This window comes from Zingiber officinale, chromosome 1A, assembly GCF_018446385.1.
Source record: "Zingiber officinale cultivar Zhangliang chromosome 1A, Zo_v1.1, whole genome shotgun sequence".
Lineage (NCBI taxonomy): Eukaryota > Viridiplantae > Streptophyta > Magnoliopsida > Zingiberales > Zingiberaceae > Zingiber > Zingiber officinale.
In genome coordinates, this window is record NC_055987.1 from 59,029,141 (window position 1) to 59,054,771 (window position 25,631).

The 25,631-nt window shown below is 38.8% G+C and overlaps 1 long non-coding RNA gene across 1 annotated transcript; it reads right to left on the minus strand.

Annotated features, from left to right (window-relative positions):
- Positions 1-695: 695 nt before the first annotated feature.
- Positions 696-23,863, minus strand: LOC122004319. Its single transcript, XR_006118222.1, has 3 exons — positions 23,742-23,863; positions 11,017-11,232; positions 696-729 (listed from the first exon to the last, which is right to left on the minus strand). It is a non-coding gene; the product is annotated as an uncharacterized LOC122004319 (long non-coding RNA).
- Positions 23,864-25,631: the final 1,768 nt, after the last annotated feature.

The following is a 25,631-nucleotide window of genomic DNA, read 5'->3' on the forward strand; positions in this document are numbered from 1 at the left end:
GGATCGATCCACAGACCGATCTACTGATACTGGTACGGTAGGAAACTCCGGATCGTTCAACCGACCGATCCATAACTAGGCTGCAATTCTGTACGCTGCTGGATCGGTCTGCCGACCGATCCAGCTGGTCCCTGATCAGTCTGCCGACCGATCAGTGAGCCGCGACCCAGCTCCTGATCGATCCCCGGATCGATCAGGGAACGAACAGAAAGTTTCTGTTCGCAGAGGCCGGATCCCTGATCGGTCTACTGACCGATCAGAGGCTGCCCCAGCTCCTGATCGATCCACAGATCGATCAGAATACGAACAGAAAGTTGCTGTTCGCAGAAATCAGGTCCCTGATCGGTCTACCAACCGATCAGAGACTCCCTGATCGGTCTGCTGACCGATCAGGGGTTCTGATTTCGAGCTGAAACTCTGATTTCAGCAGATTTCGTGCCAAAATTAGTGAAACAACTCTACAAATGCTAATAACTATTCTATCTTGCATTGGGAAACATTCATGACATAATATAATGCATGTTCACTAGTTCATACCATTAACCATACTAGAATGCGAAGCATAAGGGAAAAAGAACAAAACTTTAATCACTAGACTTGCTACAAGCTCTAATGCGTAGTAAAATAAAACTAGATCCCTAGGATCTTTATTCCAGTTCCTGCCACACACATCCTCATCTGCATTGACCTCCAACCTCCACTGCTAGTCCACTTTTCCTTTACCTTTATCTGCAGTATAAGAAAAGTAGTATCTGTAAGCTAACAAGCTTAGTAAGAAACCATCTACCTCACAAAAACATGCAACGATGCAAATATGATTTTAAATCATGCTGTTTAAAACATATGCTGGATATACTGAATAAACTAAGCATGACATGACATATAAGCATACAATCATGGCATATCTAAAGCTGAACATATAAACATGTATAACAACTGCACATAAAGTTATCATGCATACTCACAGGGAAAACTAAGCTGGAGCATGAAACCGAAACTGAAACTGAACTAAGCTAAAACTGATCTTAAACTAAAATCACTGGATTAGATTAAGAGTTTGGAAGCTAATATCATAATAAGTGAAAATAATAATCATTCTGTTTGGGCCCGACAACTGTACTTGCTGTGCGCGCATCCCTAACTAGACCCGGGTTTGCAAGTCCCGAATTTAGTAGGGTTAACTAGGTTATCTAAACCTAGGGACGACTGTGGGAGTCCAACCCAATGGATATCTGATTCAGTACAGTGCCACTGAAAATAAAATACTGAATATAGCTAACTGTTATAACTTGCTGTTTCTAGGTTATCTGAACCTAGAGCTAGGTTAGCTAAACCTAGAGGCGACTGTGGGAGCCCACCCATTGGATATCTGATCCATATAAGCTGTAATAAACTGAACTAAACTAATGTGCTGTTTTAAATGCTCCTAATGCATTTAACTGAGCTATTAAACATAACTGAGGTGGTATTTAGCTACACTAATATTTTACCGAACACTTGGTGTGCTCCAACTCTCTCCTCTTATAGGGAGATCACCTCTAGGCACCCGACAGCGTCTAGGATCTCCAACTAAAGGAGAACAACATGTCCGGCCTGTCTAGAGGTTTTCAACTAGATCCCTAATCCTCGAGGAGGGTTTAAACACACCCTATGTGCCGAACAAAAACCTGCATATAGCTAAAACCAATGCGTAGAAAACCAAACGGAGCTATTATACTGCAGGTGAGGGGTTTCTTACCTCGTACGCTAATTTCCTTACGGTTCTAGTCGCTGAAATTCCGGTGGAGATGACCCTTTCGACGGTTTACTCGCGTCCACGTGCTCTACTCGCGAAGGGAACGCCCTCTTGCTAAAATCGCCGCCGGAGAATATCCTTGGGGCCCTAGGGAAGGAACCCTAGGGTTTCCTTGGTGTGGCGCCGAAAGAAGGAGGAAGGGGAGAAAAGTTGGCGTGAGGGCTTCGGTGGAGAGGGATTTTGCCGAACCAAAATCTAAAATAAACCAAACCCTCTTTAAGTTTCCTATTTATATTAAGTGGGTATTTCGGCCCAACTCAATTATAAATTTATTTGATTCTCATTTCTCTCAGCACGGCCCTGCTGGGTTCACCGGTTACTAAGGCTAACTAAAGGTTTAGCGGACCCGAGAGGTCCCGGGTTCGATTCCCGGTTAAGCCTTTTTATTCTTCTAATTATTTTTACTACTTCTGCTACTCGGAAAATTCCGGAAAAATATCTAAAAATTCCAGAAAATCATAGGATATTTATAAAATAAATTCGGGAATTTTCGGGCTTTACACTGACTCAGATTATGTCAGCTGTAAACTAGATAGGAAAAGTACAAGTGATGGTTGTCAACTACTTGGACCATCACTTGTCAGCTAGTTTAGTAGAAAGCAATGCTGTGTTGCTTTATTTACTATTGAGGCAGAATATATAGCAATAGGAGAATGTGTTGCATAACTATTATGGATGATGCACACCCTAAATGACTTCAATCTAAAGTTTAAAAATATAAAAGTACTAATTGATAATATTAGCTCAAGCAACTTAACAAAAAATTTAGTGCATTAGTCAAGAACTAAACACATCAAAATCAAACATCACTTTATCAGGGATCATGTAACTAAATGAGACATTGAACTCAACTACATTGAGTCCAAGTCAAACTAAACTGACATATTTACCAAACTCCTTCCTGAAAGTAAATTTAGTAATTTATGTCAACAATTAGGAATGTGTATCATAAACTAGGACTACTACTTTCAAAATAATTTTTAAAATGATTTGAAAATTCTAGGAAAAAGTCTTTGCTTTGATTTTTTTTTAAATTCCCATTTTCTTAGTCTTTTAAAATTGACTTTAGCCTTAGTCTAGATCAAATCCATAGAAAGCATGCTCTTATAGTTCTAGATATCGAGCATCTCACAAACACATTAGTCCTCTCTTGATTGTGTATTTTAAAAAAACTAGAACGACATGAGATGCATAGGTAAATTGCCTGGACTTAAGATGTTTATATCAGTACATCATCACAAGTCTGAGTGAGAAATACCAAATTACAGTGATTAGGTTAAGTAATTCATCTTAGTCAAATACTAACTGGATACATTTACTTAACTTGGCTAAGTAAGTGAACACTACTATCTTCTGATAGTTAGTTAGTAACTAATGGTTAGACATTTAAGGACAATTTCTAGATGAATATTTTTCTTAAATAATATCAAGTTCAGGGGGAGAATATTGTGAAAAATACATTAAAAAATATTTTTTAACTTTCACTTTTAAAAATGAAGATTAGGTTTTAAATTTTTTTTCTCAAAATAACTTAAAACCATTTTGAAAATATTTCTAAGATAAACTCTTGAAAAAAAACAAATTCTTGCAAAACTATATTTCAATATTTTTGCAAAGCTTTATTTTTTGTCAAATTCTTAAAAATGTCTACTCATAAATCCTTGACAAAAGTTTTCTAATGTTACTTAGAAATAAAAAAAAACTTAATCAAAACTTTACTTACAAATTTTTAACTTAGTACCTACAAAATTTTTAAGCTTTTAGTTAGTTTCTGCATTCCTTGTCAAAATTTTATTACATTCCATGCCTACCTTCCATTCTTCCTATATAGTTTTTTTTTGAATTCCTCTACGCATTTTTTGATGAATGCCAAAGGGGGAGGATAAGGATTAAGTAAGAAAAAGATACTAAATCGTGATAAATCTTAACTCTAAAACCAATCAAGAGAATTAAACAAACAATTGATCTTACTCAAGCATCTTTTCTCCTAAATAAGATTATTACTTTTATTTTATACATATCTTTTCCTAACTTTAACCCAAGTTGTCATTGCATCAAAAGGGGGAGATTGTTGGTGTAATTTATATTGATGGTCTAACTTAGGTATTGATGAATGACAAGTGAGTTAAGTTAGGTATTTATGTTATCTAATTGCTTTACCAAGTATGCACGAGTTGAGAGGTCTGAAGTACCTAACACTAGGCTAAAATCTAGCTAGGTCTGAAGACCCGATAGTTGGTACAAAGCCAAGATAGGTCAAAGGGCCGACCTGATATCTGATGGAAAGTCCGGTTGGGTCAACGAGACTTGACAACTGGTAGAAGTCTAGTTGGGTCAGTGGACCTGACAACTGGCATGAAGACCTGGTGGGTCAAGAGGCTAGTCAACTGACTGCAAGTTGGTAAGTGAAGGTAAGTCACAGGATTAAAGTGACCTCGTGAGAGTGCCTCCCGGTTGAGGGACAATAGTTGTCAGTCTAGTTTAAGTCCATTTTGGGTTCCTAAACTGAGACCTTGACTAATTCCTGATCCAAGGAGGACAGGAGCTAATTATTACTAATTATTATTACTGTTCTAACTTTGTATTGTATACTAGATGTTTTAGTTTTAGACTAACACATTTTGCAGGACAAAGGGAGCACAAAAGGCCTATGGTGAACAGTACCTGAGACGCCTTTCAGGTGAAGGAAGGCGCATTCGCACTGTTCATGGAAGACGCCTTTCACAAGATTCAGAACTTGTTGGTGATAAGGAGCAACAATCTCAGGATTAGATTTTTTAGGTTAGAGGAACCTCTAAGCCTATGAAAGGCACCTTCCATACCCTTTATAAGGGCATCTCGACCAAGCTGCAAAACACAACTCAGATATAAGCTTCTACGTGTTCGATTGAGGTTCCAACTACTCTGGCTTCCTGGTACAACTCTACTATAACAATGCAACACCTGTCTACCGCTAAGAAGTTGCCCAAACACCAAGCTTGAGCCAACCATTTTTGAAAAAGTGTTTGGTAACTTCAAAATTCTATACTTGATTATTGCAAAAGGATAAGTGTAGTGTGTTGCACTTGTTCCAATTTTCTTTATACCCGATTCTCTCTTCCTATGATTTTGGAAGAGGTATTTTAGTGGATTACCCATCCATAGGTCCATAGGAATTGGGTCTTGAAGTAAGAGTCGCCGAGGGCACCGAACCAAGTAAAATCAACCGTGTCTATTTCTGTCTTCTTGCTTGCTTTTAATTTTTGTGTTTTTGCACTGTATTTACTTTGATCTCGAAACGAAAATAAAAGTTTTCAAAACCACATGATTCACCCCCCCTCTCACGTATGACTCAATCCAACAGCTCCAAATTATATCCTAACTCATAAATCATGATATTAAACAATATTTAAGTAAATGAGAGGATAAAAAATGCTAAGTATGTGACCTAAAATAATATCAAAAAATTGCTAATTATCAAATCCCCTACACTTATTCTTGCATGTCTCGTGCAAGTGAACAAGACTAAAGGAAAACTAAAGTTGTACCTCTAACCATTCTCAATCATGTTTAGAAGTTAATAATAGAAAGTTACCTAGAATTGTTGAGTTTCAACAACACAAGCATTCATGGACTCAATTCTTACCTTGGTTAACAACATAATGACATCAATCTATTATGAATAAACTGAGAATGATATCAATACTAATTCTCAGCAAATTTTTGGTGGCTCTTAACCTAATCTCTCATTCATGCATGGTGGAGACACTCAAGCTACTCATGTTTCATGCACTACCATATGCCTGTTTATCTTCTACTCTTCACCACTCTCATCGACATTAGAATACATAATTATGAAGGATAATAATGATGACAAATAAATTATGAATCAAATGAAATCAAAGTATAAGTGTTAGGGAAGAAAAGAAGAAGATATGAATCAAATGATAGTGGAAGACATGGATACAATAAAATGCTATATGAATGCTTGGCCATACTTCCTTCTTTTCTCTTCTTTTTGAACTTACTTTCCAATGTAAAACCAAAGTTTGCTCTCACTTCATTTCAGATTAGAAACAATTTGAACAGTTGGTACAAAATTCAGCCCTTTCCATCACCATTTCATTTCTCTACCTTGACTCCATCATGATTTAGTTCTTCCAAATCCTTCTTCTATTGCTTCATTTAATCAATAACTCATGAACATGTATTCCCTTCTATCTTTCAAAATAATTCTTCTCAAATTGGCACACATGGGTCCAAAACTTCATTTTCTAAAATTTTGCTTGTGACAGATCTGTCACAGATTCTAAAATTTCAATGCTCTTTCTACTCATATAAGATTCAGATGTCCAGAAATTCAGTGCACATAGTATTTGCATCCAATCTTCTATTTCTTCCAAACATCTTCTCAAATGGCATGTATTAAACAAAACTTCCATTTCTGAAACTGTTACAGATTCAAGCTTTTAGTTTGATTCAAATATGTTCTTCAGTTTTTCCATTAGTCAATTTGATTTTTTTCTCAAAATTTAGAGAGTAGAGCCCTTATATTCTTCTCCATTCATTTAGGTAGAATTCTAAACATTAAAGACACTGATCTCTTAGATTCAACTCATATTTGATCCCTTACAGATTTTGAAATTCTGTTCCTGAACATTAATTTCAATTCCTAATCTCCTTGGAATTTTAGATCAGGCTTCGGGGTTTATTTTCTATATGACCTCTCATTTAGCATTCAATTAGTAAATGCTTGAATTCAATCCCCTTTCAATTATAACATTAGTTTCCAAGTTTGGTACAACTACTATTCTGTGAGCATATTTCAGTTTCAGTGCACTTACTTTGTGTTTATGTTTCGTACAGGTTTTAGCCTTAATCTTGGACTTTCAGTAGTCCTTCTTCATTTACAATTAGTAGTCCTCTTTCGGTTAGTTGGAAGATGATCTTCCAATGAGTTGTCTGATTAAGAAACCATCAAATTTAATCTTGAACAGAAATAGTTTTCCATCTCTTCTTTATCACTATTTTTCGTATCAATTGGTTGCCATTATCTTCATTTTTTCCTTTTAAAAATTTATGACACCATCTGGAATGTTTCTTGAACTGAATGGTAATCACCAATTGAATTTCCAATCCTACTCAATCAAATTCCACCAGCTACAACTCCATGTTTCAGCAGCTCACAATTTCCATTTCAGTAGTTCTAACAATTCAAAAATTTATCTATCAGGTTAATGAAGACATGGAAAGGAAGTAAACAACATTTGTTTTTGAGAATACAAGAGCTTCACTTAATTTCTTGTTGATTTTAAGAGCTGATGATAAAAGACTGGTACATACTTGATACAATATTTAAAATTGAATTTCTGTATTGTTTCTTGCTACCTTTACTGCATTTCTGAAGCTAACTCCCACTGATAGCTTCTAAAATTTATTTCTTCATTTGTATTTAACAATTGTTTCTTGGTTAGATGAAATATGTCTTCATTTTGTGAAGTCCAATAAACAAAACAACTTAAATTTCCATCACAACATCATTTCCAATCCATCATAGTTCCCATTTCAGCATTTTAGCAATTCAGCTTCAATGCAATATGTTCTTCAGTTTTAACCTTGAATGAACTTTTCATTTCATTCAAAAATTTTGATGATCAAGCCCTTAAATGTTCCTTCATTGATTCTGATAGAATGCTAAATTTGAAAGATCAAGGCTTCCTGAAATTCATAAAATCTAGAATTCTGGATTCTAAAATCAGTTTAAATTTTGATCAAGCTATTTTCTGATCAAGCTTTGACATTTAATCCCTGTAGATTATCTCATTTAACATTCAATCAATGAAAGCTTGATTTATATTTTGTTTTAGCTCAAAAAGATTAATCTAAAAAAATTGGTACAACTTCAGTGAAGTGGACAGTTTACAGCTTCTATAATTTCTGCATTTCTGTTTAGTACAAATTTCAATTTCTGTCATCTACTGCATTCCCGAATTTAACTCAGTCATCTGCTTTATTTGTAGTTAGAATCTATTCCTTAGTTAGTTGGAAGATGATCTCATTTTTGATTTAAAACTAATAGCTTAAACAGATTTAAATCCAAATAACTCACTCTTAATTTCTTCATTCTGCAAAATTTGCTCTTTTTTTTTCAGAGTTGGTACAGCTTCAAGGAAGTACCTCCAATTGAATTTCAAATCCTAAAATTTCATAAGATTTCCAGTATTTGCCTTCACTATTTCTACAGTTTCCTTAATTCAAGTTTTTGAATTTTTCTTCACTTGTCCCTTAATTCAATAATTCAAATCCTTTGTAATTTGAATATATAGTTTGTTGAGGTCATGGATGAACAAGAATATCAGTTGTTTCTAAAATTCCCAGAGCTTCACTTGATCTTCTAATTGATTTTAATACTACTCCCATATTTTGATACACCTTTGATGCAAAAATTTCCGACAAACCACTACCCTTACACTTCCATTTTTCAGTAGTTCAAAAGAGTTTCATATTACCAATTGAACTTCAAGTGATTTCATTAGCATTCCAAAGTCTCTCTACAACATATGTCTCCTAATGATTTAAGTGTGGTTAACTTCTAAAATTTCTGTTCAACAACAATTGCCAGATTGAAGCAAGCCTTCAATTCTTCCCTGCATACTTATAATGAACTCTAGCTACTTCAATTCGAGTTCTTGAATTGGGTCAACATTTTTTTAATCACCATAGTAGATCTTTTCAGGCTATTCTAAGCAAATTTGTTGTACACAGATTCAGCAACCACTCAATAGTTTCAATTTCTGAATTTCAAAACAATTCCAGCTTGCTTCATAAAGGGTTAAGCTCAGGGAATGATTTCATTTAGCACTGCAATGTTCAGAGCTTGAATTTATAACCATGCTATTCAAGAACATCATCAACAATTGGCATAAAAATTGCATTCCACTCCATAGTTTTAGCATTAAATTTCTAGAATTAGGATTGTATCTCTTAAATCATTTACTTGAGACTTATTCACTTCAACTCGAGTAATCAATCAAACAACTTTTCTATTGGCATTTCTATTTTGGTACTTTTGTTCATATTGATTTATAACTAGTCTAAGCTTGGATCATGAAAGGTTTTCTCTACAAGGACTCTCAATGCTTACTTGCAAAACTCAAATGAATCCTTTTCAAAGCTTCCACAGAAATACTCCTTACTCAGAGCCAATTCAGTTACAACATTCATCAAAATACTCATCTTAAGGTTGAAATGAGTACCCATCATTAGAAATTAGATTCAAAGATTCCATAACACTAGGCACTTCACCCACACTTTAACTTTTGTCCATCCTAGCAAAAAATATCATCATAAAAAATTCAAAGTATCTATATCTAAAATATTCAATGAGAAAAGACAAATGATATGATGATTGACAAGAAAATTAGCGAAAAATGTGTGGAAGAATAGAAAATTAGATTAACCTTCAAAAGAATGATTCAACCTTTGGTAGTGTGGTTTTAAAAGAAACAAAGTAAGTTCTAGAGTGACAATTACACAAGTGCATCACACAAATAAGGCTTAATCCTCACTAGGTATGGAAATTATCATCTCAATTCATCAATCTAGAATCCATCATTAAGTAGTAACCTCATGTAATCCAAAAATCCATTCATGGCATTAAGTCCCAAAACTTAACAATCAAATTTAACTAATTTTAAAAATCTCTAAGATGATATAAAGAAATGTCAAGGGGTACATGTTATTCCTAAAACCAAAAACTTTCTTATGCGAAAATGAAATGATCAAATATAAAGAAATGATATTTACAATGAAGAATTTATTTTCATAAACTAAATTCATTATTTGTGAAATTAAAATATTGCTAATGTAAATAAAGGAATTATTCATGTAACAAAGTAAAGGCATGGATATCTACAAATGACAAGTAAGTGTGAGATGGAACAAACTCCCCTTCAAGTTGGATAGAGGGCATCGATATGGTCCAATCCATCCACCTCTAACTCATTAACTCCCTCATAAAATTTTTTGAGTCTGTGGCCATTTCCTTCGAATATTTGACCAGTAGCAACCTCTTGAATTTCTATAACACCATAGGGAAAAATATTAGTAACACAAAAAGGTCACTCCCATCTGGATCTCAACTTACCCTTAATATATTTGAGATGTGACTTATACAAAACCACTTTTTCACTAATTTGGAACTCTTTTACCATAATGTGTTTGTCATGAAAGTTCTTAGTCTTTTCATTATAAATCAATGAGTTCTCATAAGCCTCCAATCTAATCTCCTCAAGCTCTTGAAGTTGTAATTTTCTTTCCACTCCAGCTGACCTAGTGTTAAAGTTGCATACTTTTACTACCCAATAAGCCCTATGCTCAATCTCCACTGGTAGATGACAAGCTTTTCCATACACAATCCTGTATGGAGACATTCCTATAGGGGTCTTAAAAGTAGTGTGATAAGCCCATAATGCATCCTCAGCCCTTTTGCTCCAATCTTTCCTGTCAGGTCATATTGTCTTTTCAAGAATTGATTTGACTTCTCTATTTAATACTTTATCTTGCTCATTTATATGAGGGTAGTAGGGAATATAAATCTTATGTAAAATCCTATACTTGCTTAGTAAAGCTCTTATGCGCTTGTTACAAAAGTGAGACCCTTGATCATTGATGATCGCCTTGGATACTCCAAACCTATAAAATATGTGTGACATGACAAATCTAACAGCAGCTGAAGAGTCATTAGTCCTGGAGGGAATGACCTCTACCCATTTGAAAACATAATCAATTGCCAATAAAATATATAAAAATTTGAAAGAGGCGAAAAATGGACTAATAAAATTAATACCTTATACATAAAAACTCATAAAACAACATAGTTGTTGAGACATTTCATTTCTAGATCCTATGTTCCTAGTTCGTTGGCACCTATCACATGATTTATAAAAAATATATGCATCATGAAATAGGGTGGGCCAATATAAACCACACTATAACACCTTCCTAGCTATCCTTTGGGTCCAAAATGCTCATCACATGCTAATGAATGGCAAAAGGTAAGTACAGAATGAAACTCAAAATCAAGAATGCATCTCTTAATGATTTGGTTACTACAAAATTTCCACAAATAAAGATCATTCCATATATAAGACTTTGCATCACCCTTTAATTTATTCCTTTGAGCATTTGTAAATTGCATGGGAAAAACATGTGCTACTAAAAAATTCACCAGATCTACATACCATGGCGACTCACCATGGAGATGTAGGAGTTGCTCATCTGGAATGCATCAGCAATAGTTGTGTGATCAAAATCTCCCTCGATCCTACTCAGATAACCTGCCACTAGGTTTTTCTTCCTGCTCCTATCACATATCTCCATGTCAAATTCTTGAAGCAAAAGCATCCATCTTATCAACCTAGGCTTAGCATTCAATTTCTCCAGGAGGAATTTCAACACTACATGATTAGAAAAAATAACAACATGAGAACACAATAAATATGCACTAAATTTATCCAAAGTAAAGAAAATAGATAAAAGCTCCTTTTCTATTGTGGTATAGTTTACTTGTGCAGCATCCAAAGTCTTTGAAGCATAGCAAATGACATGTGGTGCTCTATGTACTCTTTGTGCTAGTACAACTCCTATCGTATAATTTGAAGCATTGCACATTAACTCAAAAGGAAGGGTCCATTCTAGTGGTCTAATGATAGGTGCCAAAAATAAGAGCTTCCTTCAACCTCTCGAAAGCCTCTCTGCACCTCTTATCAAAATGGAAAATCACATCCTTCTATAACAACTGGGTCAGTGGAAGAGAAATTTTACTAAAGTCTCTTATAAATCTCTTATAGAAACCTACATGACCAAGGAAAGCTCGAACATCCCGGGCGAATGCGGGGTAAGATAAAGAATATATAGAACTAATTTTAGCAGGATCCAACTCAATACCTTTCCTTGTGTAACGCCTGAAAATTCTCAAAACTATTTTAGAAATATTCTATGATTTTTCTGGGGTTTTTAGATATTTTTCCGGAATTTTTCGAGTAGCGGAAGCAGCAAAAATAATTAGAACCGCAAAATAGCTTAGGCGGGAATCGAATCCGGAACCCCTCGGATCCGATAACTTTTAGTTAGCCTTAGTAACCGGTGAACCCAACAGGGCCGTGCTGAAAGAAAGAGGAATCAATTATATTTATATTAGAGTTGGGTTCAATTATCCACTTAATATAAATAGAAGAGTTAGGTTGGGTTTGGTTTATTTTAGAATTTGGTTCGGCAAACTCCTCCCCTCCAAACCATCACGCCGAACACCCTTCTTCTCTCCTTCTCTCGGAGCCAACCTCAAGGAAGACCTAGGGTTCTCTCCCTAGGGCCCCAAGGACATCTTCCGGCGATAACTCCGGCACGTGGACACTCTCCTTCGCGAGGGGAACGCTTCGAAGAGGTCGTCTCCACCGGAATTCTAGCGAATAGAATTGTAAGGAAATTAGCGTACGAGGTAAGAAACCCCTCACCTGCAGTATAAGTAGCTCCGTTTGGGTTTTCTACGCATTAGTTTAGCTATATGTAGATTTTTATCGACGCATAGCGTGAAATTGACCCTCCTCTCAGGTTTAGGGATTTAGTGAGCATTTCTAGATGGGCCGGACACGTAATCCCTCTTCAGTGGGGATTTCTAGACATTGTCGGGTGCCTAGAAGTGGTCTCCCTAATAGAGAGGAGAGATGGGGCACACCAAGTGTTCGATAAAATAGCTAGTTAAGTAAAAATGCAAACTAGGCATTTTAACAGCTCAGTTGAATGCATTAGAAGCATCTAAATCAGTAAATCAGTTTATTCTAGCTTATATGGGACTACGGTCCAATGGGTGGGCTTCCACAGTCGCCTCTGGGTTCAGACAACCTAGCTCTAGGTCCAGATAACCTAGAAATAGCAATTTAGAACAGTTTAGCTATATTCAGTATTTTACCTTTCAGTTGGCACTGTACCGGATTAGATATCCATTGGGTTGGACTCCCACAGTCGTCCCTAGGTTCAGATAACCTAGTAAACCCTACCAAATTCGGGACTTGCAAACCCGGGTTTAGTTAGGGATGCGCACATAGTCGGGCCCAACAACACATGATTATTATTTTGATCTACTATGCTATTAGTTTTCAAAACTCATAAAATCAGTTATGTTAGTTGAGTTTGATTTCAGCTTCAGGTTAGCTTCAGTTAGCTTAGTTCTCTATTATTGTTCTATGTGATTAGCCTGTTATGCCATGCTTCAGCTTACATGTTCAGTTATTTCAGTTTATGCTTGCAACCAGAGTATGCCATGCCAGTACATGATTTCAAATAGCATTCTTTAAAAGCATGTTTGCATCGTTGCATGTTTTAGTGAGGTAGTTGGTTTCTTACTAAGCTTTAAGCTTACAGATTCTACTTTCCTTATACTGCAGATAAAGGTAAAGGGAAAATGGACTAGCAGAGGAAGTTGGAGTTCAATGCAAAGATGGTGTGGGTGGCAGGAACTGGAATAAAAGATCCTCAGGGGTTTTAGCAAGCTTAAATTGTTGAATTCTTAGTATTTCTTCTTTCATGCATTTTTAGACCTTAGAATGTTTAAACCATGGGAGATTTATTTAGTTTGTTAGTAATTATGTTAGAATGCTGGTTAATAGTTGCTAGAATATATTCCAATTGATTTTAGAATTGTTGTGTGAGATTTTGGCACGCCAGAGCTTTGAACTCGGTTTGGGGAAATCAACCGGATCGGTCTGCAGACCGATCGAGTCGAGTTCCGATTGGTCAGCTGACCGATCCATGGGCGAACGAGAGTTTATGGATCGGTCGGCCGACCGATCCATGAACTCACAGAGCGCGACTCGATCGGTCGGCCGACCGATTAGTGAGCCAGATCGATCTACCGACCGATCAGTGTGCTCTGGATCGGTCGGTGAGACCGATCCAGGTATGACACAGAAGCGGCATATCTTGTGGATCGGTCACCGGCCGATCCGAGGTCCGTGCCAGTATCAAGCTGGATCGATCACTGGATCGATCCGACAGCCCAATCGATTCATGGATCGATTGAAATGCCTGATTACAGCTAGCAGGACATCTGAGAAGCATAGATTATCCTCCCTAGCATGTGTACAACCCCTAGGTACACCTAGAATATTAAGTTCAGATTTTACAGAGATCAGTTTAGTAAAATTTTAATCAATCCAGATTTCCGCAATAGTAATTTAGCACAGCATTACGTAACGATCGGCCTTACAGCCTAGTCAGTAGAAGGCGGGTCGTTACAGAGTGGTATCAGAGCAAGTTCCATACTTCCTACACACACATCAGCATTGTACCTACAGCTTCCAAGTAAGAACATCTCTCACTTTTGTTATGTTTCTTGTTTTCATGTTCAGATATAACTAAAGCATGCTTGGTTATGATAGTAGTTAACATGATAACAATAGTTACTCTATTATGCTTGTATTAGTCATATGTATCCTCTATGTCTTTAGAAATGGCACGAGGACGCCCAGCTAGAAGGGCACCAGCTACTGAGCCCCAGCATGAGGCAGGCAATTCAGTGCCTCCCCCAGACCTTACAGCACTAGTGGCTCAGTTACAGCAGCAGCTAGCTGAACAGCAACAGGAAATAGCCACCTTAAAGGCTAGTCAGCAGCACACTCCCACTGTCACCCCGGAGCCTAACTTATCGACACCAGTGATCTTAGAGGTTCCACCAGTCCAGCCTACGGCACCAGTAGCCCCAGCAGCAGGAGCGCAGAGAGAAGCCTATCTGATCCAGTGGCAGAGAGTCAAGCCAGAGAATTTCTCAGGCAGCAGTGAACCATGGGATGCTCAAGCATGGTTCAAAACACTGGAAAGTACGATGGAGCTTCTGGACTGGCCAGAACATGAGAAGGTGAAGTGCGCCTCCTTCTATTTGATAGGAGATGCACGCATGTGGTGGGAGAGAATCAGAGCGAAGCGCCCAGTGAACCAGATGACATGGGCTGACTTCGAGAAGGAATTCTTTGAGGAGTTCTTTCACATGCGGGTCACCAACCGCCACTACGACGAGTTCACTGAGTTTCGTCAGGGAAACCTATCAATTGAGGAAGCCGTGAAGAAATTCAATAGATTGGCTCGTCTATGCCATGAACTAGTCAGCACAGAAAGGGAACAAATCCGGTTGATGCTCAAGATGCTGAGGCCGGAAATAGCAATGAATGTGGCTGGTGGCGTTCATAGGCCACATACCACAGAAGAGCTAGTGAGCAGTGCTCTAATCACTGAGCATTACCAGAATAACATCAAGCAGCAGAAGCAAGTCCTCTCAGAAGCTAAAGGTCAAGGAGGCTCAGGCACTCAGAAACAACAGGGCCACAGCTCCAACTGGAAAGGGAACTCCAGCAACAAGCGCAAGCCAGGGAGTTACCCAAAAGGAGGGCCAGCCAGCAAGCAGCCCAGTTATCCAAAGTGTGCTACTTGTGGGAAATTCCATCCTGGAGTTTGTCGTAAGGGCACACGAGGATGCTTTGAATGCGGACAGGAAGGGCATATGGCCAAGCAGTGTCCAAACAAGATCAGTCTTCCTCAGCCACAGCCGATTCAGTATGGAGGCCAGCCAGCTCAGTTACATCAGATGCAGGCCACTTTAGAAGGTCCACATATCAGCCAGGGAAGATTAGAAGCCCCTCCAGCTACGACCAACGCGAGGATCTACTCACTCACCAGAGAGGACGCAGCAAATGCCTCGACAGTTGTTATATGTCAGATTAGTATTTTACAGCAAAGTACAACTGTCTTATTCGATACTGGGGTAACCCATTCATATATATCCAGGGCATTTGCTGAGAAGTTAGCAATACCTCTAGAGGTAATCAGTAGTCAGTTTTTGACGACGTTACCTTCAGGAGAAATTATGGCATCTACGCCCTAGCTCAGAGCAGTGCCGGTCACTATAGCAGACAGAGAGCTCTTTTGTGATCTGATAGTGATTAATATGACCGACTACGACGTCATCTTTGGGATGGACTTCCTGATTAGATACGGTGCTTCCATAGAGTGCCGTAAACAGAAAGTCATATTCCAACCTGAAGCAGAAGTACAGTTTGAGTACATAGGAGAACCCAAGAGAAAGGCCAAGAAGTTTCTCTCAGCTATGAAGGCACAGAGGTTGATGGATTCAGGGTGTACGGGATTCTTAGCACACATAGTCAGTATCAGACAGGACAAGGACCAACAGCTAGCAGAGGTCCGAGTCGTATGTGACTACCCAGCAGTCTTCCCTGAAGAGTTACCAGGATTAGCACCAGATAGGGAGATTGAATTTGAGATAGAGCTCATTCCCGGTACCGATCCGATCTCCAAAGCGCCTTATCGCATGGCCCCAGCAGAACTGAAAGAACTTCATGAGCAATTACAGGAGCTGCTTGACAAAGGCTTCGTACGCCCTAGTCACTCACCATGGGGAGCGCCTGTATTGTTCGTGAAGAAGAAGGACGGGAGCATGCGCCTGTGTATAGATTAAGACCGAACCAAGTTACGATCAAACGGTATCCTCTTCCCGAATAGATGACTGTTTGATCAGCTAAAGGAGCAATGTTCTCCAAGATAGACCTCAGATCAGGTTATCATCAGGTGAAGGTTAAAGAAGGGGATATACCCAAGACAGCATTCAGGACTAGATACGGACATTACGAGTTCGTAGTCATGCCCTTTGGCGTGACAAATGCTCCAGCTACTTTCATGGATCTCATGAACAGAGTATTCAGGGAATATTTAGATAAGTTCGTTATCGTGTTCATCGATGACATTCTTATCTATTCCAGAACTCAGGAAGAACACGCAGAGCACCTGAAAACAGTATTGTAGACCCTTCAGTAGAATTAGCTGTACGCCAAGTTCACCAAATATGAATTTTGGCTAGATCAGGTGTCCTTCCTGGGTCACGTCATCTCCAAGGATGGTATCATGGTAGACCCCAGCAAAATAGAAGCCGTGAGTAACTGGAAAAGACCCAAGAACGCCAGTGAAATCAGAAGCTTTCTGGGATTAGCAGGTTACTACAGGAAATTCGTAGAGGACTTCTCCAGGATAGTCTCCCCACTGACAGCTCTTACCAGAAAGAACAGGAAATTTCAGTGGACAGAGGACTGTGAGAACAGTTTCAGCGAGCTGAAAAGGAGATTGACCAGTGCACCTATTCTGACTCTACCAGAGAACACAGATAGCTTCGACATTTATAGTGATGCCTCTAAATTGGGACTAGGAGCAATACTGATGCAAAATGGCAAGGTGATCGCCTACGCCTCCAGACAACTCAAGGATTATGAGAGGAATTACCCCACTCATGACCTTGAGCTTGCAGCAGTAGTGTTCGCTCTCAAGATTTGGAGACATTACTTGTATGGGGCTCAGTGTAGAGTGTATACAGATCTTCAGAGTCTGAAGTACTTCTTCACTCAGAAGGATCTGAATATGCGCCAGCGCAGATGGCTAGAACTGGTCAAAGACTACGACATAAACATCCTCTACCACCCAGGAAAAGCAAATAGGGTAGCAGATGCACTTAGCAGAAAGTCCAGTGCTACCTTATTATCTCTAGCAGCCATGTCACCACCCCTACAGAAAGAGATCACAGATTTCGGTCTCGAACTCATAGTCGGACAGCTCTCTACTATGACATTAGAGTCTACCTTGCTTGGTGACATCCAGATAGCTCAGGAGCAGGATCTTGAAATTCAGAGGATCAAGCAAGGCTTAGCAGAATCAGAAGGTGGAGAGTTCAGAATATCAGATAATGGGGTGTTGTATTTTGGTGACAGGCTATGTGTTCCAGATCAGGAGGAACTCAAAAAGAAGGTTTTAGATGAGGCTCACAAGACTCCCTATGCGATGCATCCTGGCTCCACCAAAATGTACCAGGACTTGAAGAAACATTTTTGGTGGCCTGGGATGAAGAGATACGTCGCTCGATATGTCAGCACCTGTCAGAGGGTTAAGGCAGAACATCAGAGACCAGGGGGAGTTTTGCAGCCCATACAGATACCAGAATGGAAGTGGGAGGATATTTCCATGGATTTCATAGTGGGATTACCCAGAACCACGAATGGTTTTGATACCATCTGGGTAATAGTCGACAGATTGACTAAATCAGCCCACTTCTTAGCTATCAGGATATCCTACTCCATGGAACAGCTAGCTCAGTTGTATCTCAAGGAGATCGTTAGATTACATGGAGTCCCACGAACCATTATATCAGACAGAGATAGCAGATTCACATCACACTTCTGGGAGTGTGTACAGTCAGCTTTGGGCACGAAGTTGAAGTTTAGCACAGCCTTCCATCCTCAGACCGATGGACAGACGGAGCGGGTAAATCAGGTACTCGAAGATATGCTCCGAGCATGTGCCCTAGATTTCAAGGGAAGTTGGTGCAAATATCTGAGTTTAGCAGAATTTGCATACAACAACAGCTATCAGGCCACTATCGGTATGGCACCTTATGAGGCTCTCTATGGGCAGAGGTGTAGATCTCCAATCTGCTGGTATGAGAGTGGTGAACAGAAGGAACTAGAACTTCAGACAGATCTAGTGGCATATACCACAGCAGCTATACAGCAGATCCACCAGAGGATAGAGACAACTCAGAGCCGCCAGAAAAGCTATGCTGATACACGGCGCAGACCTTTAGAGTTTTCAGTTGGGGATTCAATGTTCCTCAGAGTAGCTCCCATGAAGGGAGTAATGCGTTTTGGGAAGAAGGGCAAGCTAAGTCCCCGATATGTGGGACCATATCTTATCAGCAGAAGAGTGGGCAAGGTAGCATATGAGCTAGAGCTACCTCAGGAAATGTCAGCTGTCCACAATGTATTTCATGTCTCTATGCTGAAGAAGCATACCCCAGATGCCACCCAGGTGATTGAGCCCCAGTCGGTACAGATCCGCGGAGACCTCAGCTATGACAGTCGGCCTATTCAGATAATAGACCGAGCAGTTAAGAAATTGTGGAACAAGGAAGTACCATTAGTCAAAGTTATTTGGCACAGTCACACAGCAGAAGAGGCAACTTGGGAGACAGAGGCCAGCATGAGACAGAAGTACCCAGAGTTATTCTAAGTTTGAGGATGAACTTTTTATAAGGTATGGGGGATTGTAACGCCCAAAAATTCTCAAAACTATTTTAGAAATATTCTATGATTTTTCTGGGATTTTTAGATATTTTTCCAGAATTTTCCGAGTAGCGGAAGCAGCAAAAATAATTAGAACCGCAAAATAGCTTAGGCGGGAATCGAACCCGGAACCCCTCGGATCCGATAACTTTTAGTTAGCCTTAGTAACCGGTGAACCCAGCAGGGCCGTGCTGAAAGAAAGAGGAATCAATTATATTTATATTAGAGTTGGGTTCAATTATCCACTTAATATAAATAGAAGAGTTAGGTTAGGTTTGGTTTATTTTAGAATTTGGTTCGGCAAACTCCTCCCCTCCAAACCCTCACGCCGAACACCCTTCTTCTCTCCTTCTCTCGGCGCCAACCACAAGGAAGACCTAGGGTTCTCTCCCTAGGGCCCCAAGGACACTCTCCTTCGCGAGGGGAACGCTTAGACGCGAGAAGATCGTCGAGAAGTCGTCTCCACCGGAATTCTAGCGAATAGAATTGTAAGGAAATTAGCGTACGAGGTAAGAAACCCCTCACCTGCAGTATAAGTAGCTCTGTTTGGGTTTTCTACGCATTAGTTTAGCTATATGCAGATTTTTATCGACGCATAGCGTGAAATTGACCCTCCTCTCAGGTTTAGGGATTTAGTGAGCACTTCTAGATGGGCCGGACACGTAATCCCTCTTCAGTGGGGGTTCCTAGACGTTGTCGGGTGCCTAGAAGTGGTCTCCCTAATAGAGAGGAGAGTTGGGGCACACCAAGTGTTCGATAAAATAGCTAGTTAAGTAAAAAATGCAAACTAGGCATTTTAACAGCTCAGTTGAATGCATTAGAAGCATCTAAATCAGTAAATCAGTTTATTCTAGCTTATATGGGACTACGGTCCAATGGGTGGGCTTCCACAGTCGCCTCTGGGTTTAAACAACCTAGCTCTAGGTCCAGATAACCTAGAAACAGTAATTTAGAACAGTTTAACTATATTCAGTATTTTACCTTTCAGTTGGCACTGTACCGGATTAGATATCCATTGGGTTGGACTCCCACAGTCGTCCCTAGGTTCAGATAACCTAGTAAACCCTACCAAATTCGGGACTTGCAAACCCGGGTTTAGTTAGGGATGCGCGCACAGTAAGTACAGTTGCCGGGCCCAACATCACATGATTATTATTTTGATCTACTATGCTATTAGTTTTCAAAACTCATAAAATCAGTTATGTTAGTTGAGTTTGATTTCAGCTTCAGGTTAGCTTCAGTTAGCTTAGTTCTCTATTATTGTTCTATGTGATTAACCTGTTATGCCATGCTTCAGCTTACATGTTCAGTTATTTCAGTTTATGCTTGCAACCAGAGTATGCCATGCCAGTACATGATTTCAAATAGCATTCTTTAAAAGCATGTTTGCATCGTTGCATGTTTTAGTGAGGTAGTTGGTTTCTTACTAAGCTTTAAGCTTACAGATTCTACTTTCCTTATACTGCAGATAAAGGTAAAGGGAAAATGGACTAGCAGAGGAAGTTGGAGTTCAATGCAAAGATGGTGTGGGTGGCAGGAACTGGAATAAAAGATCCTCAGGGGTTTTAGCAAGCTTAAATTGTTGAATTCTTAGTATTTCTTCTTTCATGCATTTTTAGACCTTAGAATGTTTAAACCATGGGAGATTTATTTAGTTTGTTAGTAATTATGTTAGAATGCTGGTTAATAGTTGCTAGAATATATTCCAATTGATTTTAGTATTGTTGTGTGAGATTTTGGCACGCCAGAGTGCTGAAATCAGAGTTTCAGGGTGAGATCAGAACCCAGATCGGTCTGCAGACCGATCAGAGTCGAGTTGTGCCATTGGATCGGTCAGCTGACCGATCCATGCGCGAACAGAGAGTTTATGGATCGGTCAGCCGACCGATCCATGTGTGAACAGAGAGCACAGACGCTCACTGATCGGTTAGCCGACCGATCAGTGAGCCACTGGATCGGTCTACCGACCGATCAGTGTGCTCCTGGATCAGTCGGTAGACCGATCCAGCCACACACAGAAACACACAGAAGCGGCATATCTTGTGGATCGGTCAGCCGACCAATCCAGGGTCCCTCTCCGTGCCAGTATCAAGCTGGATCGATCACTGGATCGATCCGACAGCCCAATCGATTCATGGATCGATTGAAATGTCTGATTACAGCTAGCAGGACATCCGAGAAGCATAGATTATCCTCCCTAGCATGTGTACAACCCCTAGGTACACCTAGAATATTAAGTTCAGATTTTACAGAGATCAGTTTAGTAAAATTTTAATCAATCCAGATTTCCGCAATAGTAATTTAGCACAGCATTACGTAACGATCGACCTTACAGCCTAGTCAGTAGAAGGCGGGTCGTTACACCTTGAGACTATATGACCCAAAATAATATCATACTCAATCATAAAGTGACATTTCTCATAATTTAAAACCAGATCAGTCTCAATGCATCTACTCAAAACTCTAGATAAAATGTCTAGACATGCATCAAAAGATAAATCATAAACCAAAAAAATCATCCATAAACAACTCCATGCAATGCTCTAATAAATCACCAAAAATTCTCACCATGGATCTCTAAAAGGTCCTTAGAGCGTTACAAAGTCCAAATGGCATTCGTTTGTAAGCAAATGCACCAAAAGAACAAGTAAAGGTCATCTTCTCCTGATCCTATAAGTCTATGCAAATCTGGAGTATCTTGTATATCCATCTAGGAATCATTAATGTGAGTTGCCCACTAGCCTCTCTAACATTTGATCAATAAAAGGCAAGGGGCAATGGTCCTTTCTTCTTGCTTGATTCAACTTCCTATAATCCACACAAAGTCTCCATAAATTCTAAACTCTTGTGGGCACCAATTCATTATCTTCATTTGCTACCACTATAATTCCTGACTTCTTAGAAACCACATGAACTGGACTCACCCATTTGCTATCAGAAATAGTGTAAATGATGCCTACTTGTAAAAGTTGAGTCACCTCTTTCTTTACTACATCAAGAATCAATGGGTTAAGTTATCTTTGTAGTTGTCTCACAGTTTCACATCCTCCTCTAGATAAATCCTATGCATACAAATAGGATTGATCTCAGGAATATCAGCAAGTGTCCACCCAATAACTTTTTTATGCTGCCTCAAAATTTCTAATAATCTCTTCTCTTACTCAAACTCTAAATTCGGAGCTATAATAATAGATAGTTGTTGATCCTCTCCTAAATATGCATACTTGAGGTGATCAGGTAAAGGCTTCAACTCAGGTTATTGTGACTGAATAACATATGGCAGTGATTCTTGGGGTATGAAATCCCGTACACTTACATCATCTTTTTTTGACGCTGGTGATACTTCAATCAAAAGATATGATTCTTGGGGTATTACTTCCACTGTATAATTCCCTACACTTACATATTCTCCTTCAATCAAACATGGACCACACATAGGTCTCAACTCAATTGCTCCTATATCCTCATCACAATTATCAGTATCTTCAAACTTAGATCCAAACTCAGTAAGAAAGTTTATACTATCCATCTCATTAAATAAATCAATACTAGGAATAGAATGATTTTCCCTAGGGTACTTCATTGCATTAAAAATACTGAATTGGACTACTGTGCCTCCTATCTCCATGGAAAGTGTCCTTGCATGTACTTGCAATCTTCAGAAATGGTCTGACAAAAATAAGTGGGGACTTATTTGCAATAAAATCACCCTCCATATCTAGGATATAAAAATCTATAGGAAATATGAGCTCTCTCACTTTCACCAACACATCCGGGCGCCCAGATCTGGTCCGAGCACCCGAAATGCCAAAGCTTATATCATCGCCAGGTTGGAGCACAATGATTAGATGATCTAATGTCACGGTCCAGGAACCCTAAATGGATCTAGGCGCCTGGAACAGCCTATATAAGCAGCATTCCACCAAGAGACAAATACATAACTTGCATTTGTGATTGCTTTCTTGCGTGCTGCTCCAAAGACGTTCCTGCGACTCCACGACACGACTTGGATGATCGAGTGATGCTACTCTGACGACCGAGCAACACAACTCCAGAGACAGAGTGACGCGACTCCAACAACTGAAAGCACAACCTTCTAGATCCCCAGAAGGTGTTGGTATACTTTTAATTACTGTAATTAAATTATAAATCCATTGTATTCATCTTTGTAAAGATTTGCCGAACTGATAGAGAATTTCCCTACGAAAGCAGTCAACGATCGTGAACTTTAGAGTAGAAGTCATCACAGACTTCGAACCAAGTAAAAACAAACTGTGTTAGCTGTGTTTGATTTTCCTTCTGTCTTTCTTTCTGCTGCATTATCTTTGATCGTGTTTTCAAAATGATTTAGTCATGAGGGCTATTCACCCCCCTCTAGCGCAACGATTCTACAGAACATAGAATAACAAAATACAAAACATAATAAGATATTTGGAATTCATGATAGGAACATAATTCATAAAACATGGCAGAAACATAACTTAATCAAAAACATATACTTATAGCACTGTTAATCATCTTATTTTCCATGGTATTAATTATCAGTCCCCTATATGTAATTCCTCTAAGGGGTATCAGTTATTATTACCCACTGCATCAGGGCTATAACTTGTCATATCTTAGCATATTTTTGGAAATTCCCTTTTACCATATCTAACTTGAGTTATAACAGTGCATCTTGGAATTCAGAAAGTGCATCTTGGAATTCAGAAAAATGAAATGAGCAGTATAAAATGATCAATAATGAAAAAAAACATAGATCGTACAAAGCTATAATTGAAAACGAAAAGCCCACTTACGTGGTCAGAAGCTTCTTCAATTTTGGACAGAAACTTTACGGGACTTGAACTTACACGTGTTTATCGAAACTTGGGCAGAAACTTGCACAAAATGCAGTTGAGGTTTGGATGAATTTCACAAAGTATTGATTAAAGGATTTGAGTGTGTCTTTGGAAGATAATGCAATAGCTATTTATAGTCATGAAAGGAGTGTCCAAGGCATATGAAGAGATGGTTAGATGGAAGGTCATTCATTAAGAGGCTAGGTGAAGGGTCATGGCTAGATGAAAGGTCAAGGCTAGATGGAGGGTCATCCATTAAGAGGCTAGATGAAAGGTCATGGCTAGATGAATGGTCATTATATCATCATAACATAGTATAGTATCCACTAGTGTCCATCTCCACGATGAAAATCGGGTCTTCACAGATAAGGATGCAATATCAAACACTTTTCACCCCATAACTGTCTAGATAATTGACACAGATTGTTTCTCTATGTTATGCTATCTCCTCATGCACCACATATCTGTCTAGATAATTGTCACGCAGACTGTTTCTCTATGTATGTTGTGGTATCTCCTCATGCATCAGTAGAGCTTGAAAGTCTTGAATTCAAAGTGGGCATAATGTACTTATTACATTCTGGTGGTACCGAAGTTATAGCACTGGCTATAGCATCAACCTACAGACAAAGTTTTATGTACTTGGATACATAAGGCAAGCAAGCTAGAGAACAAATTACAAGCAAAATTCATTCTGAAACTTCTCCATATGTTTAAAAGTTGTGTGTCTAACTAGAGGAAGAAGCTGCAAATTCAACTTCATTGAGTTGGTCACGTAGATCATTCTAAAAGCATTAAGCTTTATGTTAGGTTATATCTTTTGCCACTCAGATAATTATGAACCGCATAGAGGCCATGTCAAATTGGTATCAAATCAAAATGTCATTTCATCCTAAATAACGGCCTCAGCTATCAGCTCCAACCTTATGTAAATTTAGGAAAACACTGGTTCATAGAAACCATGTTCATGGCACCAAAAAAACAAAAGACCATGCTCACAAGCGTAATTCAATTCTTTAAGTTGTACCATCTAGTACTTGAGGCTACAATAAGAAACACAATTTTTTTTGGATAATAACACTATCAAGCTAACTCAGAACAACAATAAACCATGTAATTACTAACTGAGGAGATAAGACAAAAGTTGGTGATTTTACTAAATTTAAAATTAAAAAAATTCTAAAAGTTTGTAGAACCTATAGTCAAGCTCAATCTGAGGTTCATAAGAATACAGGAAAACATAAGAAAACAGGAAAACATCACAGAAAAAATATATCAGAACTGTAGAGTAAGTTTGATCACACAAATTGAGACTAACATTAGTATAACCAATTTTTTACTTCTGATTAAATCAAATCCATACCATTCTCCCATGCTCTCCTTTCTCCTTTGTAGCTTCATCTTTAAGCAGTCTTGCATTTTGAACATCACAATAATCACTAGATGATCAAATCTAAAAAAAGAGGGCAATCTTATCATCAACAACCACAACTATTATTACAAAGAACAAAAACACAGAAACTCAATGTGCCACCATTATGCTGACCAATGAATAGGAGAAATCTTGCCAAATTGAAAATGTGGAGGAAAAAATGCACCAAATTGACCAAAATGAAAACAAATGGACTGGTGATTACACACGCTTAGGTTCCTTAGTGACTTCTCAGAGAGTGAGATCAAAAGCCCTAAGAGTGACAAGCGGGATTCAAGATTCTTTTAGGCGAGACAACGACAACGGCCTCACAACACGGTCAAGCTAGTAGATGGCACCAGTGGCAGTCATAGCAACATATGGGAGGGAGGAAGAGAAGAAGATTAAGGATTTAGAGAAGGGTCGCAGTAGCATAC